At 53.4% G+C, this 17556-nt stretch overlaps 1 protein-coding gene across 5 annotated transcripts in view; it reads left to right on the top strand.

Annotated features, from left to right (window-relative positions):
• IL2RG (interleukin 2 receptor subunit gamma) overlaps positions 1-17556 on the top strand; it is a 45900-nt gene that overhangs the window by 17322 nt on the left and 11022 nt on the right. The window lies entirely within an intron of this gene.

Genomic DNA, 17556 nt, shown 5'->3' with positions numbered 1-17556 from the left:
ATATCTAGCAAGGGGAGGCCATGCTGGCTCTGGAGATTGTGCGCTGTCTGTAGATCCTTTGACCTGTGGGTTCAGAGCCATCCCATCTTAGGCAGGCATAAACTCATCACCACCTGATGGCGGTTTGGGGGCCTTTGTGAAGCATTTGGTAAAACTCAGGTCACTTACTCATGGTGCCTTGTCTGCATCACAAGTCACCGCCACAAACTGGCCCCTTTGCTGTCTCAAGGATAAGGCCTGAATGGTCCACAGAGGCTGAATTCACTTCTCCCCCTAGACCCAGGGCTGAGGCATGTTGCCAGGGGTGGGGGAGAAGAGGCTTGCATTGCTGCATCCTCTGTGGCCAGAGGCCGCCACTGTGTCACTTGGGCACCTCGTTGTGCTACAGGGGCTCAAAAATATATCGGCACCAGTGACATAGCAATGACGAGTGAAGACGCTGCTCAAGGGATGACATCTGTCCACAGGGCAGTACATGGCGTCCGTCAGGGTGTCTGTCTGCAGGGGCATGATGTGGTGTCCATCGGGGGATGGCTCTGTGGGAGTGATGTCTGACTGCAGGGACAGTACATGGCATCCGTCAGGGTGATGTCTGGTGTCCGTCAGGGTGACGGCTGGGGGGGGACATCAGGCCTCAGGGCAGTACGTGGCATCTATTGGTGATGGCTCAGGGTGGTGACGTCTAGCCACAGGGCAGTGCGTGATGCCTGTCAGGGTGATGTCTGGCCTCAGGGCAGTATGTGGCATCTGTCAGGGTGATGACTCGGGGGTGACAGCTGGCCACAGGGCGGTACGTGGCGTCCGTCAGGGTCACAGCTCAGGGAGGTGATGGCTGGCCGCAAGGCAGTACATGGCATCCCCAGCCTATCAGCACCACTCCTGAATGGCTGCAAGAATTGGGGAAGTCCAGCAGGGAGCTCCTGAGCTCTCTGCTTCCCCCACTGAGGCAGCAAGCAAGAGGCCATGGGAAGACTCAAGGCCAGATCCCGCACTGGAAGTACTATGTTGCAAAGCTGTCAAGCTCCCGCCCTCATCTCCATGGGGAAAGAGGCTCTAATCTCATCAGCCTCCAGTTTGAACCCTCAGAGCACAGGCCTCAGGTTCCAGGAGTAGGGCAGGAGGCAGGTGCTGCTCATATCCATTCTCTCTGGAGAGGGAAGTGGAGGGGTCAGCTGTAGACCACAGGCAAAGATTCAGAGAATGAGTCAGTTTCTTGTAACGCTGAGTAAGGGACTCTATTAGAATAAAGAGCACAGCATTTTCCCATAAGTCCTGCCAGGCCCATGGGCCTGCAATGCAATTAGCAGAGCTGCTCAAACTCTCAACCATGGAGAGTCCCTCTCTCACTGCATGGAGTTTAGCAGCAGGATGTGAGGCCCTGATAAGTATCTGCACCGTGGGTATAGTTTTCAGATGTGTATCTGCTCTAGTCTCTGTTTTAGTCTGTTCTGACGTTAGTGGGGAGGCTGGTAGGCCCTTGTGTAGTACTCTCATTCCAAGAACCTCGGGAATAAACTGGGATCCTCGCTGAACGGGCAGCCAGTGCTCCAGGCTTGCCTCCCACATACAAGAGCTATCTCAACCAGCATTGCTGTTCAGGAACATCTTGGAGTGATAGAGACCCTGCAGATACCACTAATCTCTCAAGCTGCCTGTTGTTCAGACATTCTCTCTCTATGTGGGTGCACCTGCTCTCGGTGTCTGGAAAACCCGCTGCAAGCTTCCCATCATCTCGGCATAAGAGGCGCATTCCAGCAAAACCACAGCTGCTAGCATGTGTTACTCCTGAGGGCATTCTGGGCCAAAAATTTAAATCCGCAAGTTTTATTTATCAGTAGATGAATGCGGAGGCTTCAGCATGGCAATGGGAGCACAGGCCACTGGCTGCATGAAGGTGGGAGATCACCATGCAGCGCCCCCACCCCGGGACACGGACTCAGAGCCTCTCCCTTGACCCCCTCAGACAGTAACCGTGTTAGGCGGTTTGTGACGAGATGGGACCTGTGAGTGCACACGCTGGAGAAATGAGCTCCGAGCCGTGACCTGACCTGTGGAACTGCAGCGGCTCCAGCACACATTTAGGTGGTGGCATTTTAGGCACTTTGACTTCTGGCTGCGTCGTCATCCCTTCTCCTAATCATAGAAATGTTGGGCTGGAAGGGACTTCGAGTGGTCATCTAGTCCAACCCCCAATGCTGGGACAGGACCAAGTAAACCGAGACGGAGGCTTTGGATTCTTTGACCATGGGATGGTGTTCCAAGAAGGAGGAGTGCTAGGCAGAGACAGGCTCCACCTAACGAAGAGAGGGAAGAGCATCTTCGCAAGCAGGCTGGCTAACCTAGTGAGGAGGGCTTTAAACTAGGTTCACTGGGGGGAAAGGAGAGCAAAGCCCTGAGGTAAGTGGGGACATGAGATACCGGGAGGAAGCATGAGCAGGAGAACGCGAAAGGGGAGGGCTCCTGCCTCATACTAAGAAAGCAGGACAAACACCAAGTTATCTCAAGGGCCTATACACAAATGCAAGAAGCCTGGGAAACAAGCAGGGAGAACTGCAAGTCCTGGCACAGTCAAGGAACTATGATGTGATTGGAATAACAGAGATTTGGTGGGATAACTCACATGACTGGAGCACTGTCATGGATGGATATCTGCTGGGAGATCAATACAGCGGTGCACAGACAATCCAGGAAGTTTTTGGAAAGTGTAGGGGACAATTTCCTGGTGCAAGTGCTGGAGGAACCAACTAGGGTCAGAGCTCTTCTTGACCTGCTGCTCACAAACCGGGAAGAATTGGCAGGGGAAGCAAAAGTGGATGGGAACCTGGGAGGCAGTGACCATGAGATGGTCGAGTTCAGGATCCTGACACAGGGAAGAAAGGAGAGCCACAGAATGCAGACCCTGGACTTCAGAAAAGCAGACTTTGATTCCCTCAGGGAACTGATGGGCAGGATCCCCTGGGAGAATAACATGAGGGGGAAAGGAGTCCAGGAGAGCTGACTGTATTTTAAAGACTCCTTATTGAGGTTACAGGGACAAACCATCCCGATGTGTAGAAAGAATAGTAAATATGGCAGGCGACCAGCTTGGCTTAACAGTGAAATCCTTGCTGATCTTCAACACAAAAAAGAAGCTTACAAGAAGTGGAAGATTGGACAAATGACCAGGGAAGAGTATAAAAAAATTGCTTGGGCATGCAGGAGTAAAATCAGGAAGGCCAAATCACACCTGGAGGTGCAGCTAGCAAGAGATGTTAAGAGTAACAAGACGGGTTTCTTCAGGTATGTTAGCAACAAGAAGAAAGTCAAGGAAAGTGTGGGCCCCTTACTGAATGAGGGAGGCAACCTAGTGACAGAGGATGTGGAAAAAGCTAATGTACTCAATGCTTTTTTTGCCTCTGTCTTCACAAACAAGGTCAGCTCCCAGACTACTGCACTGGGCAGGACAGCATGGGGAGGAGGTGACCAGCCCTCTGTGGAGAAAGAAGTGGTACAGGACTGTGTAGAAAAGCTGGATGAGCACAAGTTTATGGGGCCGGATGCGCTGCATCCGAGAGTGCTAAAGGAGTTGGCAGATGTGATTGCAGAGCCATTGGCCATTATCTTTGAAAACTCATGGTGATCGGGGGAGGTCCTGGACGACTGGAAAAAGGCTAATGTAGTGCCCATCTTTAAAAAAGGGAAGAAAGAGGATCCTGGGAATTACAGGCCAGTCAGCCTCACCTCAGTCCCTGGAAAAATCATGGAGCAGGTCCTCAAGGAATCAATTCTGAAGCACTTCGAGGAGAGGAAAGTGATCAGGAACAGTCAGCATGGATTCACCAAGGGCAAGTCATGCCTGACTAATCTAATTGCCTTCTATGACGAGATAACTGGCTCTGTGGATGAGGGGAAAGCAGTGGACATGTTGTTCCTTGACTTTAGCAAAGCTTTTGACAGGGTCTCCCACAGTATTCTTGCCAGTAAGTTAAAGAAGTATGGGCTGGATGAATGGACTATAAGGTGGATAGAAAGCTGGCTAGATTGTCGGGCTCAACGGGTAGTGATCTTTGGCTCCTTGTCGAGTTGGCAGCCGGTATCAAGTGGAGTGCCCCAAGGGTCGGTCCTGGGACCGGTTTTGTTCAATATCTTCATTAATGATCTGGAGGATGGTGTGGATTGCACCGTCAGCAACTTTGCATTTGACACTAAACTGGGAGGAGAGGTAGATATGCTGGAGGGTAGGGATAGGATACAGAGGGCCCTAGACAAATTAGAGGATTGGGCCAAAAGAAATCCGATAAGGTTCCACAGGGACAAGTGCAGAGTCCTGACGGAAGAATCCCATGCACTGCTACAGACTAGGGATCGTAGGGCTAGGCAGCAGTTCTGCAGAAAAGGACCTAGGGGTGACAGTGGACGAGAAGCTGGATATGAGTCAATAGTGTGCCCTTGTTGCCAAGAAGGCCAATGGCATTTTGGGCTGTATAAGTAGGGGCATTGCCAGCAGATCGAGGGATGTGATCATTCCCCTCTATTCTACATTGGTGAGGCCTCATCTGGAGTACTGTGTCCAGTTTTTGGGCCCCACACTACAAGAAGGATGTGGAAAAATTGGAAAACGTCCATCGGAGAGCAACAAAAATTATTAGGGGTCTGGAACACATGACTTATGAGGGGAGGCTGAGAGAACTGGGATTGTTTAGTCTGCGGAAGAGAGGAATGAGGGGGGATTTGATAGCTGCTTTCAACTACCTGAAGAGGATGGATCTAGACTGTTCTCAGTGGTAGCAGATGACAGAATGAGGAATAACGGTCTCAAGTTGCAGTGGGGGAGGTTTAGGTTGGATATTAGGAAAAACTTTTTCACTAGGAGGGTGGTGAAACACTGGAATGCGTTACCTAGGGAGGTGGTGGAATCTCCTTCCTTAGAAGTTTTTAAGGTCAGGCTTGACAAAGCCCTGGCTGGGATGATTTAGTTGGGGATTGGTCCTGCTTTGAGCAGGGGGTTGGACTAGATGACCTCCTGAGGTCCCTTCCAACCCTGATATTCTATGATCCCATGATTCTAGACCATCCCTGGGAGGTCTTTGTCCAACCGGTTCTTTAAAATCTCCATGGATGGGGATTCTACGGGAGACCTTGGAAGCCTATTTCAGAGCTTAACTACCCTTGTAGGTAGAAATATCTTCCACAATATCTAACCTAGATCTGCCTTGCTCAGAGTAAGCCAATTACTTCTTGTTCTCCATGTCCACTGAAGGCAGGACAGTTAATCACAGTCCTGTTTTAAACAGCCCCTTATCGTAGTTGTAGACTGATCAGTCCCTCCTCAGTTGCCTTTTTTCTAAGGCTAAACATGCCCGGTTTTTTAACCTTTCCTCACAGTCAGGTTTTCTAAGGCTACATCTACGCTACGGCACTTACCGCGGCACCAGTGCTGCTGTAGGGCTTGGGGTGGAGATGCTCTACACTGACGTGAGAGAGCTCTCTCGTCGGCTTAACTCCTGCCTCCACGAGAAGCAGTAACGGTATCAGCAGGAGAAGCTCTGCCTCCGAAACAGCGCTCTCTATGCTGACACTTCGCTCGGTGTAATTTACGTTGCTCAGGAGTGTGGATTATTCACACCCCTGAGCAACACAAGTTACATCAAAGTAGATGTAGACAAGGGCTAAACCTTTTATCATTTTTGTTACTCTCCTCTGTACTCTGTCTCCCCTGTTTGGGCACAGTACTCCAACTGATGCCTCCCCAGCGCTGAGCAGAGCGGGACAGTTACCTCCTCTGTCTTACATACAACACTCCTGTTAATACACCCCAGAGTGATACCAGCCTTTTTTGCAACTGCAGCAGATGGTTGGCTCTTATGCAATTTGTGCACCACTATAGCCCCCCCCCACACACACATTCTTTTCACCTGTACTAACACCTAGCGCAGGGGTGGGCAAACGACAGCCCAGGGGCCGGATCTGGCCCCTCAGGGCTTTGGGTCCCGCTCCCGGGATTGCCCCCTGTGGTGCCGCAGGCCCCGCACCGCTCTCCGAAGCGGCCGGCACCACGTCTCTGGGGCCCCGGGTGGGGGAGCAGAGGGCTCCGTGCATTGCCCTTGCCTCCAGGCAGGACCCCCCGCAGCTCCCATTGGCTGGGAACAGGGAACCGCGGCCAATGGGAGCTTCAGGGGAGGTACTTGGAGGCGTGGCAAGGGCAGCACGCGGAGCCCTGTGCCCCCCTCCCCCACAGGGCCGCGCAGGGACGTAGTTCTGGCTGCTTCCCGGAGCGGCGCAGCACGGGGCCAGAGCAGGCAGGCAGGCAGGGAGCCTGCCCTGGCCCTGGTGCACGCCGCTGCCATGCCTGAACCCCTCCTGCACCCCCCCTCCAACTCCCTGCCCTGAGCCCCCTTGTGCACCCCACACCCCTCCTGCACCCCAACTCCCTGCCCTGAGCCCCGTCGCACCCCGCATCCCTCCTGCACCCCAACCCCGTGCCCTGAGCCCCTGCCACACCCCACACCCCTCCTGCACCCCATCTCCCTGCCCTGAGCCCCGTCACACCCCACACCCCTCCTGCACCCCAACTCCCTGCCCTGAGCCCCTGCCACACCCCACACCCTCCTGCACCCCATCTCCCTGCCCTGAGCCCCGTCGCACCCCACACCCCTCCTGCACCCCAACTCCCTGCCCTGAGCCCCCATCACACCCCGCATCCCTCCTGCACCCCAACCCCGTGCCCTGAGCCCCTGCCACACCCCACACCCCTCCTGCACCCCAACTCCCTGCCCTGAGCCCCCATCACACCCCGCATCCCTCCTACACCCCAACCCCGTGCCCTGAGCCCCTGCCACACCCCACACCCCTCCTGCACCCCATCTCCCTGCCCTTAGCCCCGTCGCACCCCACACCCCAACCCCCCCGAGCTCCCTCCCACGGAGCGCAACCCTCCTGCACCCCAACCCCCTTCCCTGAGCCCCCTACTACACCCTGCACCCCTCCTCTGCCCCAATCCCTTGCTCTGAGCCCGTTCCTGCACACCACACCCTCTCCCACACCCCGCACTCCAACTCTCTGCCCTGGCCTTGCATACAATTTCCCCACCCAGATGTGGCCCTTGGCCCAAAAAGTTTGCCCACCCCTGACCTAGCCAGTTGTTCCCCATTTTGTAGTTGTGCATTTGATTTTTCTTTTTAAGTGAAGTACTTTGCACTTGCCTTTACAGAATTTCATCTGGTTGATTTCAGACCAATTCTCCAATTTGTCATGGTTGTTTTGAATTCTAATCCTGTCCTCCAAAGTGCTTGCAATCCCTCCTACCAAATGTTATAAGCGCACTCTCTACTCCATTATCCAAGTCATTAATGAAAATAATGACTAGTGCCAGACCCAGGACTGACCCCGACAGGACCCCACTAGATCCACCCTTCCCGTTTGACAGTAAACCATTGATAACTAGTCTTTGTGCCCCATCTCTTCCCAGAACAGCATCCCACGGTGGAAGAAACTGAAGCTCTTCCTTTGACACAGTCTGCGCTGCCTTGCATTTGTCTCCAGGATGCATGTCCTGGCCTGGGCCCTTCCCCTCTACTAGAAGGATGGACCCAGACTGTGCCTCTGACTCCTTCACCCTCACACCCAGAGCCCTGTAGTCACTGCTGACCTGCTCAGGGTGAGATCCAGCAGTGTCCTTAGTGCCCATGTGGATGAGTAGCACGGGGTAGTGGTCAGGGGGATGGATGAGCCTGTTCAGCCTTTCAGTAACATCTTGGATGCAGGATCCAGGCAGCATCTGCACCTCCCAGGACCTCACGGGGAGGCAGATGGACACCTCCATCCCCCTCAGAAGGGAGTCCCTGACCTCTGGCACCCTGTGCATCCTCCTCTCAGGTGCTGTGGCCGTGATCCTCCCAGCTTTGAGGGCAGCTGGCTTCTCCTTGGCCACTGGGGTCTGCCCCTCACCTCCTGTTGTCAATACAGCTACCAGGTTTTTCACCTCAATGGACAGGACTTGGGGTGGAGTGGGATGGGGGAGAGCACAAGCTACTGCCTGAGGTGGCCAGCTGCCAGTCTCCTCCTCGTAGAGCAGCTGGTTCTTGGTCTGCAGTCAGCCAGAATCCTCCACCCAGATGTATCCATGCGCATTCTGTCAATTAAGTCCTCCTGCTCCCCGATGCTCACTGACAAGCCACCTCCTCCTGCAGCTCTCTGACCTGCTTCCTGGGGGACTCCCACAGCAGATACCCCTCACACTGAGCGATTCTCCCAGACTGGCTTTCCTCGGCAAGGACATGCAGGCTGCGTTCCCAGCAAGCCAAGACCAGGGCTGGCAGGGCCCGCCTGGTGCAGGCAGAGGAAGAGCTAGCAGTGGTAATGGCAATGCGCCGTTTGCTTCCCATTGTGGGTTCTTCCTTGTAGAGCACCTGGAAGGGAAGGGGGGAAAAAAAGAGGCCTGACAACTATAGCTGGGGTTGTCAGCACTTTTCTTTATCTAATTTTACTCCTGCAGCCTCAGTTGCCTTCAGAATTTTACCTGCCTTTCTGTTCTTCCCAACATCCCCTAGACTAGCCTGTCATCTATGTGACTGTCTGTTCCCGCCAGGCCTGGCTCCTTTCCCTTGCACCGATTTCTGATCGGGCAGTAGCAGAAGCAATGCTTTCAGGCCTATGATACAACTGCTGTCAGCTTAGCCCAACGGGGCGGGGCTGGCTCACGCCTGGGCTCGGGACAAGCCACACTGGGTCCCCGTCAGGCTTAAGGAAATAAAAGGTGTGTAATTTAGCTGCTGCCCCTTCAGGCAGGGCACCACCTGCAGCTGCTGGTGAGGGGCCAGTCTGCGAAGTCATTTGAGACGAATCAACCAGCAGCCCCACAACAGGCCCATCTTCCCTCAGGGAGGCTCTGGCAGACAGGAGTCTCACAAAGCTCAAGCTGCTGAGCTCTCCCTCCAAGCGTGACCCCTTCCAGTTGGAGCAGGGCTGCCTGAGCCTTAGCAACTTGTTAACCCTTCGTGTATCTATCTCTGGGTGGAATGGAAACAACCAGAACCCACTGGCTGCAGAGGGCCCAATCCAAAGCCCTGTCAAGTCAGTGGGAGTCTGTTCCTGCTGCTTCCAGGAGCCTCTTTATTGCTGCACAGACACGGACAGACCCCACCCGCAGTCAGTAATGAGCTCCCTTGCCTCTGTTTTCTCCAGCCTACCCACTCTTCCTTCCCTTGGGGAAGCCTCAGGCTTGGGCAGAACAGCTCCTCTTGCAGCAGGCTCTCTGCTGGCTGTCCTTTAAGCAGGCCACCACCTGCGTACGTTTTAGGAGGCCCATCTCCTGTGCTGTGCTTCACTCTTGGAGCCACTCAGGTGCACTGAGAACCTTCATTTTGACATTCTTGACGTCGGAGCACTTCCCCCGAATGTTCTGTTCCCTTTGGTTTGGGGTAATTATTCATGTAGTGCCTAAGTGAGCTCTGCACTTCCCAGAGCAATGCAAAACATGTCCCAGCTCTCCTCTCTGCTGGAGACTCTGGAACTCCTTGAGTGAGCCCAGCAGCTCCAGTGGGTTCTGCACCTTTCTTGGTTGTGCCTCATCCTGGAGGATTTGCTGTCAGCTCAGGGACAGCATGACCTAACTAACACAAGCTCATCTTCCCTCCCCAAGTCCTCTCGCTGCTGAGCACAACAGAGCATGGAGCCAACCACATCTTGCTGCCAGCACCCTTCTCGGAGCCAGACCCATCACTCAGCCATACCCTGAGCACCTCCTACCACCTCCTGGGATCTCTGACACGGACCTCATCTCCCTCCCCATCCAGCCAAGATCATCTCTGGTGACCAGTGCCGCACTTTACTGCCTTCCTGGTGGCCTGTCATCGCCCCCTCGTCCTTCAGGCTCATGCCAGACTGCAGCCTCTCCCAGGCAGGGACCATGCCTTGGAGTGTGAAGGCAGCACCTACCCCATATCTGAGGCTCAGAAATAGCTAACAGTCTCTAAGGCAGGCAGGGCTGGCACGAGCTACTGAAGGGCGGTTTGGAGAGCTCTGCAGAATTGGGGGTTCATTTCCCGTGCAGATAAATCTGTCCCATTGTAATAGAAACCATTTTCCCTGTCCCCTTTCCAGCTGGCAGTGTCTCAAGTGGGAAACTGTCAGCTAAATTCAGTTACCCTGGCTGCCCTCTTAGCTCAAGGCCAGTAGCACTTAACATTTGAGCACGTGGTCTGGGGTGGGTCACCCTCGGCCCCTCCCCCCCCCCGAGAGGGACACTCCCGTCTCACAGCCTGTTACGCTGTAAGGCCTTGGGGGCAGGCCCAGGACAGCGGGTCAGCCCGAGGGGGGCAGGGGCAGGTCAGACACTAGCTGTACAGCCATCCTGATCAGCCAGCTGCTACTCTAACGCCAGTACCACCAGCAGCAGCCTGCATCTGTCTTGCGCTGACAGCAGAGGCAAGAAGCTGGGTTCTGTCCCTGAGCCAGCCTTGGCATTTTGGGGGGTCCCCCTAGACAGCTGCTTGTCTCTCCCCACCCTGGGACTGCAGCCCCTGCCTATGTGGTGGGCACTCAACTTTGCCCAGCTGTGCCAGAGGCAGGAGCTGGCGCTTGGTCGAGAGTTGAAAGCCACACCACATTTATACGATCATTGCAACCATTTCCACCTTTGCTACAGACCAAGCCCCGGGAGATGACCAGTCCCAGCATGCAGTGACCCTGGTGGGGCTAGGCAACAGCGACAGATGCAGATTGGGAGAGGCCCAAGCCATGCTGCTGCCTTGGGCCAGTGAGCGAAGTCTGGGCCCATCGATCCATTCAGCAGCTCTGCTCTTCTCAGGCTGGTTCCTAAGGGTGTGTCCACCCTGCAGCTGGGAGCGAGCCCAAGCAGCCGGACACACACTAGCTCTGCTTGATCTAGCATGTGAAAAATAGCAACGTGCACATGGCAGCATGGTCTGGGACCTGGAGTCAGGCAGCCTTGGACTCAGCTAGCTGGCCTGAGCCACTGCCTGCACCACCACAGCCAGAGCGATTTTAATTTTAGCTCCCACAAAGCTAACCTCAGAGGTTTCCCTCTGTCCCTGAGTAATCATCTAAGGCCCCCTTGGGAGGCTCACTCATACCCCCAGCTCAGCTTCAGCCCACAAGTCTTTGCACCATGGGCATCATAGAATCATAGGATCATAGAATATCAGGGTTGGAAGGGACCTCAGGAGGTCATCTAGTCCAACCCCCTGCTCAAAGCAGGACCAATCCCCAATTAAATCATCCCAGGCAGGGCTTTGTCAAGCCTGACCTTAAAAACTTCTAAGGAAGGAGATTCCACCACCTCCCTAGGTAACGCATTCCAGTGTTTCACCACCCTCCTAGTGAAAAAGTTTTTCCTAATATCCAACCTAAACCTCCCCCACTGCAACTTGAGACCATTACTCCTTGTTCTGTCCTCTACTACCACTGAGAACAGTCTAGAACCATCCTCTCTGGAACCACCTCTCAGATAGTTGAAAGCAGCTATCAAATCCCCCCTCATTCTTCTCTTCTGCAGACTAAACAATCCCAATTCCCTCAGCCTCTCCTCATAAGTCATGTGTTCCAGACCCCTAATCATTTTTGTTGCCCTTCGCTGGACTCTCTCCCATTTATCCACATCCTTCTTGTAGTGTGGGGCCCAAACCTGGACACAGTACTCCAGATGAGGCCTCACCAGTGTTGAATAGAGGGGAACGATCACCTCCCTCGATCTGCTCGCTATGCCCCTACTTATACATCCCAAAATGCCATTGGCCTTCTTGGCAACAAGGGCACACTGCTGACTCATATCCAGCTTCTCGTCCACTGTCACCCCTAGGTCCTTTTCTGCAGAACTGCTGCCTAGCCATTCGGTCCCTAGTCTGTAGCTGTGCATTGGGTTCTTCCATCCTAAGTGCAGGACCCTGCATTTATCCTTATTGAACCTCATCAGATTTCTTTTGGCCCAATCCTCTAATTTGTCTAGGTCCCTCTGTATCCTATCCCTGCCCTCCAGCGTATCTACCACTCCTCCTAGTTTAGTATCATCCGCAAATTTGCTGAGTGCAATCCACACCATCCTCCAGATCATTTATGAAGATATTGAACAAAACCGGCCCCAGGACCGACCCCTGGGGCACTCCACTTGACACCGGCTGCCAACTAGACATGGAGCCATTGATCACTACCCGTTGAGCCCGACAATCTAGCCAACTTTCTACCCACCTTATAGTGCATTCATCCAGCCCATACTTCTTTAACTTGCTGACAAGAATACTGTGGGAGACCGTGTCAAAAGCTTTGCTAAAGTCAAGAAACAATACATCCACTGCTTTCCCTTCATCCACAGAGCCAGTTATCTCATCATAGAAGGCGATTAGATTAGTCAGGAATGACCTTCCCTTGGTGAATCCATGCTGGCTGTTCCTGATCACTTTCCTCTCATGTAAGTGCTTCAGGATTGATTCTTTGAGGACCTGCTCCATGATTTTTCCAGGGACTGAGGTGAGGCTGACTGGCCTGTAGTTCCCAGGATCCTCCTCCTTCCCTTTTTTAAAGATTGGCACTAGATTAGCCTTTTTCCAGTCATCTGGGACTTCCCCCGTTCGCCACGAGTTTTCAAAGATAATGGCCAATGGCTCTGCAATCACAGCCGCCAATTCCTTTAGCACTCTCGGATGCAACTCGTCCGGCCCCATGGACTTGTGCACGTCCAGCTTTTCTAAATAGTCCCTAACCACCTCTTTCTCCACAGAGGGCTGGCCATCTACTCACCATGTTGTGATGCCCAGCGCAGCAGTCTGGGAGCTGACCTTGTTAGTGAAGACAGAGGCAAAAAAAGCATTGAGTACATTAGCTTTTTCCATATCCTCTGTCACTAGGTTGCCTCCCTCATTCATTAAGGGACCCACACTTTCCTTGGCTTTTTTCTTGTTGCCAACATACCTGAAGTAGGGGCATAGCGAGCAGATCGAGGGATGTGATCGTCCCCCTCTATTCAACATTGGTGAGGCCTCATCTGGAGTACTGAGTCCAGTTTTGGGCCCCACACTACAAGAAGGATGTGGATAAATTGGAGAGAGTCCAGTGAAGGGCAACAAAAATGATTAGGGGTCTGGAACACATGACTTATGAGGAGAGGCTGAGGGAACTGGGATTGTTTAGTCTGCAGAAGAGAAGAATGAGGGGGGATTTGATAGCTGCTTTCAACTATCTGAGAGGTGGTTCCAGAGAGGATGGTTCTAGACTATTCTCAGTGGTAGCAGATGACAGAACAAGGAGTAATGGTCTCAAGTTGCAGTGGGGGAGGTTTAGGTTGGATATTAGGAAAAACTTTTTCACTAGGAGGGTGGTGAAACACTGGAATGCGTTACCTAGGGAGGTGGTAGAATCTCCTTCCTTAGAAGTTTTTAAGGTCAGGCTTGACAAAGCCCTGGCTGGGATGATTTAATTGGGGATTGGTCCTGCTTTGAGCAGGGGGTTGGACTAGATGACCTCCTGAGGTCCCTTCCAACCCTGATATTCTATGATTCTATGATTCTCTTTTGCTGCTTGTCCAGCCAGGCAAGGGCTGCCAGTCCAGGGGCTGGGATTGCTGGAGCCTTGGCAGAGCCTTCTACAGCTCCCCTTGCTGTTTCACCAGCCACTGCCGGGTCCCCTCCATGGTCCAGGCTGCCAAACTCCCCCACTGGCTATGGATCCTAGCCAAACCTCCAAGTGGGAGGGGGATGGGGTGTCCCACTCCTGTCTCTTGTCACCGCTCAGAGACCTTCTTCTGGCCAAGCATCTCATGGTTTATTTCACCATGTTCTCCTCCCCACCTGCACAAAGTCATGCTGCTCTGTATGTACAATATCATACGATCATTAGCTCTTTCAGCCAAGGATGGGGGATGGTATTTTCCCTGGGGGAAGATCGCACCTGAGTCTGACTGAAAAGCCTGCTTCTCTCTGTCCCCCTGTGCAAGTCTTCCTGTGCCTTTTCTACGGCTTGGTTAATTGGCTAATTAGCCTGTGGGGCTCTCCTCAGCCCATCCCAATCCACTAATTAGCACAGCCCTTTTAACCAGGGATACTCCAGAGCAACTACTTGTAGTGAGCAGCGTGCTGCATCAGTTGTATGGCTCCTCTCATCCCCTAGCAGCTATTGGTGTGTAAAATAATGCAAGAATGGCTACACACAGCCCACTGCTTCACCCATATAGGGCATGGCTCTCTCTCCCAGCTATCAGAGGAACAGCCGTGTTGGTCTGTATTCGCAAAAAGAAAAGGAGGACTTGTGGCACCTTAGAGACTAACCAATTTATTTGAGCATAAGCTTTCGTGAGCTACAGCTCACTTCTTCAGATGCATGCCGTGGAAACTGCAGCAGACTTTATTTATGCACAGAGAATGTGAAACAATACCTCCTCCCACCCCACTGTCCTGCTGGTAATAGCTTATCTAAAGTGATCATCAGGTGGGCCATTTCCAGCACAAATCCAGGTTTTCTCACCCTCCACCCCCCCACACAAATTCACTCTCCTGCTGGTGATAGCCCATCCAAAGTGACAACTCTTTACACAATGTGCATGATAATAAAGATGGGCCATTTCCTGCACAAATCCAGGTTCTCTCACCCCCTCACCCCCCTCCCAAAAACCACACACACAAACTCACTATCCTGCTGCTAATAGCTCATCCAAAGTGACCATTCTCCCTACAATGTGCATAATTAAGGTGGGCCATTTCCAGCACAAATTCAGGTTTTCTCACATCCCCCCCACCCCCATACACACACAAACTCACTCTCCTGTTGTCACTTTGGATGGGCTATCACCAGCAGGAGAGTGAATTTGTGGGGGGGGGTGGAGGGTGAGAAAACCTGGATTTGTGCTGGAAATGGCCCACCTGATGATCACTTTAGATAAGCTATTACCAGCTGGACAGTGGGGTGGGAGGAGGTATTTTTTCATATTCTCTGTGTATATATAAAGTCTGCTACAGTTTCCACGGCATGCATCGGATGAAGTGAGCTGTAGCTCACGAAAGCTCATGCTCAAATAAATTGGTTAGTCTCTAAGGTGCCACAAGTACTCCTTTTCTTTCTCCCAGCTATGGGCCTGACCTAAGGGGACATGGCATGCAGGACAGCTACCCCTCCTGCTCTTAAAGCAGTGGCTCTCAACCTTCCCAGACTGCTGTGCCCCTCTCAGGAGTCAGATCTGTTTTGTGTACCCCAAATTTCACCTCACTTAAAAACTACTAGCTTATAAAATCAGACATAAATTACCAAGTGTCACAGCACAGTATTACTGAAAGATTGCTGCTTTCTCGCTTTTACCCTACAATTATAAAATACATCAACTGGGATATAAATCTTGTGCTTACATTTCAGTGTGTAGCATAGAGCAGTACAAACAGGTCATTGTGTGAAATGTTAGTTTGTACTGACTTCGTTAGGGCTTTTTCTATGTTAAAACTAGGCAATGGTGTAGCTGAGTTGATGTACCCCCGGCAGAGCTCTGTGTACCCTGGTTGAGACCCCCTGCCATAAGGGATGTACTGTGTCCTGTAGCCCAGGAGAAGCCTCCGAAGCATTGACCAGTAGCCCCACAGAGCCCAGCCCTGAGGCACACCCAGGAGTCTGTCCACAGAGGCTGAAATGCAGCCGTCGCACTCCCTGTAGGCCCTGCCCTGGGTGGCTGGGTCGCTCTGACAAGGTTAGGCCCAGAAGCCCCAGCTCAGGGGCATGGCCCACTTTGCTGCCCTGGTTTCTCTTTGCTGACTGACCACAGCCACCCAGAGCCGGGCATGGCCCTCCTGAGCCTGCGTCCTGCGGCTGCTTACAAAGTGATGCTCACCACAGCCCTGCCTGCAGGCTCAGCAGGGGCTTTCCAGGCCCCAGCTCCCCTACTGCCGAGTGTCATCCACAGACCCAGGGTTCAGCTGGGTTCAGCCAGAGCCTGGCAGGAAAGGGCCATTCAAGCTGCTGGGCGCTCGGCCCGGGGGGGTGGCACTGCCTCTGCCATTGGGTTTGTAAAGGAGGAGGAACCAGTGGAAAGTTTCAGCAGATGGGAGCAGGAGGCAAAGCAGGGAGGGGAAGAAGCAGCAGGGTGAGGGATTTAACAGCTGTATTTACCCGTCACTGGAGAACCGGTTCTTCCCAGGCTGGGCACAGCACCCTCTGCTGACGTGACCCAGCATCCATGTGGCCCCATAGCAGTGGGGAGGGGGCCAGCATGGGGCTTTCAGGCTACAAGACATGTTAGTAAACAGCGACATTCCGAGCCTTGGTCACGTGGATGGAAGCCACGGGGATGTGTGCTGTGCAGGGCTGTGCAGCGGGTTCCTGGGGGCGGGGAGGTGTTACCCCACAGACAATTCCATCGAGTAACGAGCTCTCGCTGCACAGGTACTAACCGGCAGCGGCAAAAGGCCAGGTCACAGTGAAACAGCATAATGCCCTGGGGATTCTCCAGCACAGCCTCTCTCCCGGATCCCTGCCCAGCCATACCACCTCCTCATGGGCCCAGGAGCCATGGCAGGCAAGGCAGAGCCTTAGGCACATGCCACAAGGAGCCCAATAGCCCCACCCCAAGCCTTGGAGTGGCAGCAGGTTTTGGAATTCACCCCCCTTGGAGCTGTCGGTGCAGGCTCTTTGCAGACTCAGGCACGAGTCAGTTACACTCCAGTTACATGTTCAAGCTTTTCTTTACATCCGGGGGGCTAGCAACAAAGTTTGTTTTTTAAATGAAAGCTGAGATTCTGGTCTCGTCAAATGACACCAGGAGCTGGGCCCGTGACTTGGGCTTTTAGTGCCTCCGCCTTAGTCTGGCCCTGCCTGGGGCAAGCCAGGCTGCTGGGCTGAGGAGACTCCTTGCCTCTGCCCTTGGTGTTTTGCAGTGAGCACCGTAACACCTGGCCCATTGCTGCCCTTCTCCCTCCTTGGCCGGGGAGTTGCTGCACTGCTGCTGGCCCACACAGCCCACCAACTTGTGCGTGAAGGGCTCTGGGAGAGCAAGAGACGCAGCAGGCCCTTCCACACATGTATGCCCTGGGCCAGTGACTCCCCAGACAAGCAGGCTAACCCCACCTTACTGAGGGCAGGCAGAGGCAGGACCAGGCCACAGGGCCAGGACAGGGTGCCGAGAAGGAGAGCAGCCAGTGGACCAGGGCTTTCATTCCAAAGCAAATGAGCCATATGCAGTCCAGGCGGAGGGGAGGTTGCTGCTTACAATCTGGTGTGTTTCTGCTGTGCGGTGTCCTGCTTTTAGGTTTCTCAGACCCGCTTGCCCTTCCCACCAGGGACTGTGTGTGCTGGGTTATTTCTTCTTGTAAAACCATTGTTCTCCTGGTCTGGGGAGGTTGGAACTAGTTCAGACCTGGCTGTGCTCTGACGTGGCCCACAGCCAGTGCCCCATTCACAAGACAAGCCATTTCTGAGAATCTCTTTTTTGCAACCAAAACATTTCTCATTTCCTTTTCTCTCTAAACTCAAAATGTGTCACAGAGCTTTGGCTCAAACCTGCCCCAAGAGTTTTCCAAGGTAGGTGAAGTTGGGGGATCTCAGTGCTATTGACCTGTTTTTGTAATCTGTCCAATTGTCTGAAAGCAGAAC

Source organism: Lepidochelys kempii, chromosome 9 (genome assembly GCF_965140285.1).
Source record: "Lepidochelys kempii isolate rLepKem1 chromosome 9, rLepKem1.hap1, whole genome shotgun sequence".
Taxonomy (NCBI): domain Eukaryota; kingdom Metazoa; phylum Chordata; order Testudines; family Cheloniidae; genus Lepidochelys; species Lepidochelys kempii.
The sequence above is the reverse complement of the archived record's forward strand: the minus strand, read 5'-3'. Positions and strand labels throughout refer to the sequence as shown.